The sequence below is a fragment of the Taeniopygia guttata genome, chromosome 5 (genome assembly GCF_048771995.1).
Source record: "Taeniopygia guttata chromosome 5, bTaeGut7.mat, whole genome shotgun sequence".
NCBI classification, from domain to species: Eukaryota; Metazoa; Chordata; class Aves; order Passeriformes; family Estrildidae; genus Taeniopygia; species Taeniopygia guttata.
Genome location: NC_133030.1, coordinates 55,357,923 through 55,361,566, shown reverse-complemented (window position 1 = coordinate 55,361,566; position 3,644 = coordinate 55,357,923).

Here is a 3,644-nt window from a genome sequence, read left to right as displayed (position 1 = left end):
AGAAGTGATCTGGCATCAAGAGGGAATGAAGCACTGAAGTGCAGCATGAGCCTCAGGCCACAGAGACACTGCAGGCAAGACAAACTTGGAATGCTTTTTAAGGCTCTGGGAAATGAAATAAAACTTTAAAAACCCATCCTGACATACAAGTAGGAAACAGCAATAAGTGCCAGGAGTTTGAGTTAATAAAGCACGTGCTGTGATCAGCCTGATGGAGGACACGAGATTGCTGTGACCCACACACACACCAGCTTATCAGCAGGAAGTGAGGGTGGAGGACAGAAATCTGCAGACTGATGAGGTCAAAACAGTCCACCTGCAATACTTCTGGCCCAAGAGGAAAGTCTGGATGTGTGAAATTTGTAGTAGATTTTGAACAGCAGGTCATAGATATAATTCTTAACGAGTTTCCCTAGGCCAAGCTGCACTAGCAAACCTGCACTGAAGTGGTTTGGAGAAGACACTGCTCTCCACAGGAGTGAGTTTCCATCCACTGAGGTCTACATCACTGGTCCAATTCTGCTGACCCCACCTGGATGATTTTTGGGATTTTCTTTTATTCAACACCACTCCCCAAAAAAAAAAAAAAAAAAAAAAAAAAAAAAAGTAAGAATGCTGTAGCCTCTGGCCTGTTTCCTTGGTTCTGCAGCCTGCTTAGCTCATGCTTCACTCATCAATGCCTGGCTGCTGTGCCCTTGGGCACAGTGATCTCACCTTGCTCATGTTCTTCCTCCCTGCTCTGAGGAAATCACACCCAAGGAACAGACTGGGAGGCAGTGTTCCTTTTCTTCTATTCATAGCTGTCTTAATCACACCTTTTATTTTTCCCTATGTGGTGTTCATTATGCTGGTTCATGAGTTTCTTAGCTCATCAATTCCAAATTCTGTTCAAACTCAGTCAAAATACCAACCTAAACCACTCAATGTACTGGCTGAGCTTAAGTTAGAGTAAGAATTATTAGAACAGTATGACAGTCATCACATCAAGCTGCTGAGAACTGGGAGTAGGCAGGGAGCCAGAAAGTTTCTTTGCTGCTCTAAGATCTCCTCGCTTGTTTAGCAAGTAATTTTTCAAGGCTTGTATGTCAGAAATTCTCTGAAACAAAAGGGGTGCATTGTCAAATGGCTTCTTTGCTATATCCAAGGGAATAAGAGCCTTTCTATGAAGTACAATAAAAGAATTGCTAATTTCAAGTTCTCTCCTACCTGGCATCAATTTTTCCTGACACTAAATGACAGAAAACCACATGGCACCCACCTCTGTAGTGTATTCCTAGACAGCTTTCCCTCAGCCTCTAACATTCTTTGAATATCTATGAGAAAACCAAACAAGCCAAAGGTAATTTTTCTGTAAATGCCTGCTAGTGCCAAAAGCCTCTCCAGCCCAAAGGTTCCTTTTTATTCCAATCCCAAAAATCACTAATCCAGAAAAAGCTAAAATATATAACATACCTTTTTAATCTCTAGTACTAAATAAGAAAGAACAAAAGAACTGAAGACCATGTCCAATACCTCATATACTTGGCTATTCTGGCCAAATCTTCTATCACATCTCATCACATACATCAAATAGTAATGCATATGATGGGACTGCACAGGTAATCCTAATTTTGTTTACAGAGACTGTAAAGAAAAATTTATCTAATAAAAATATTTTATTGTAAATTATGTATATTTAACTGCTTTTTGGAATGGCCCTAAATCATTATCTCCCTATGTTAAAAAAAAAATAATTGTGGTAGCTTTTTCATTTACTTCAGACAAAAACTAGTTCAGATTATATTAAAACTAGTTATTGAAATTATTCTGACCTGGGAAAGCTTTTATCAAAATGGAGCCAAGTTTTCAAGTTGACTGTAGGTCAATACTTGCGTGAGATAAATACAGGAGCTGTATGAAACTGCCCAAGAGCTAAATTAAATGTAACTGGATTTATAGTTGTCAAACAATCACATGAGACTATATTGTTATAGCAGAGAAACTGAGGAAAAAAATTAAGAACTGTCTCAGTTCAAATAAATTGAAAAAGAGTAAATTAAAACTGGCTGCAGTAAAATTAAGACAAAAATTTGCATTTTAATATGAAAATAAAGATAAGAACATCAGGGAATCTTTTCTCACACATAAGCACAGAGAAAATATACAAGAAAGAAGTCCTCTTCTTGATGCTTTACAACACTGCTACCGTACATCCATCTCTATCTAGATGGGTTGTTCTGCTGTTGTTCCTGCCCTTCAGCTCAAAGCATCCATTTGAAATGTGAAATGTTCCTTCCAGAAGCACTCACATACCCTCTGGAAGCTCCAAAGATACCAAGGACTGTGCTTCCCTTCCTCATCCTGCAGCACTGACATCCTATGGAGCATCACTACAAATGTATTAGCTTCAGAAACTATTCTCATTTTAGGAACTGCCAGCAGCAGCAATCACTTTGTGTTTTCTCCAGTGTATTTCCTACATCCTTCTCCTTTATAAATAAAATTCAAGCAATATCTATTCCTTAGAGAACATGTAAAATACTCAGATGTAAAGTGTGCCTGTTCAATTCCCATCTTACCTGGCAGTTGGGTAGGAGGAGGGTGTTTGCACAACTGCTGTCAAGACCAAGTGAAAGCAGTTCAGGACAGAGCTCAACTAGAGAGGAACTCTCTGCAGCTATGTGCTGTGATCTCTTGAACTATGTGCTGTGAAAGATACTGTTCAAGCAAGAATTTTAATAAAATCTTACCTACTTTCCTGTCTTCCAAATGCGGCTTTTCTGTCCTTTAGACAAAGAAAACTCCAGATACATATGTATCCTCTGTGCTGGTCCTGATTATGCACTCTAGATTTTTGCTATTAAGAGACCAAAAAGAGAAGAGTGAGCTTTGTAAATGTTGAACTACTTCCAACAGTGCTGTACCTTTCCTTCTTCAAGCACACAGAGAAAGGTATCCCCGGGTGTTGTATCTGTGTTTAGGAAGAAAACAATAAGAGAGAAGTGAAATACTTTAAACTCTGTGGTTCTCCACATGGCACAAAGAACATATACAGGAGGGGCAAAGAAAACCATCACACTGGTGTGTTTGTGGAGCACCTGGGGCTCATCCCTCTGACTGGCCCCAGAGAGAAGTTAAGTTTCACAAGCATGACATGAAAAAGCCATGAACTCATCTCACCATGAGTGAAGATGATTTGACTGCAGTTTTTCACAGCAAAAAGCAGCTCTTGCACTTTTTGGAGCACAGGAGGAAATGAATGCCAGCATTTCAACCACACGCTTCACCTCCCTCCTTCCCCTGAACCAAGTAGCAACCCTACTTCTCTCTTTCCCCAGGTGCCTCCCTGTGAGGGAGGGAATTGCTGGGGTGAAGGAGTGAAGGCCATGGCCCCTCAGGACAGCTCCTGGTGTGTGCAGCTCACTCCTGGCCAGCTCACCTCAACCCACCGTCCTCTCATCAGTCTGATGGCAAAACCAGCAGTGACATCAGTACTCCTCACTGAGCACCCAAGCTCAGCCCTCTGGCCCCTTGCCCTGGAATTGAGGAACATCCACAAACTCATCCAGTGCCAAGAAACATCTGCCAGGATTTCCCCATCACTCACAGCCATGTTAAGGGGGTGACTCCCCTCCCTTGAAGGGGGGATCTCTAGGAAGGTCCTG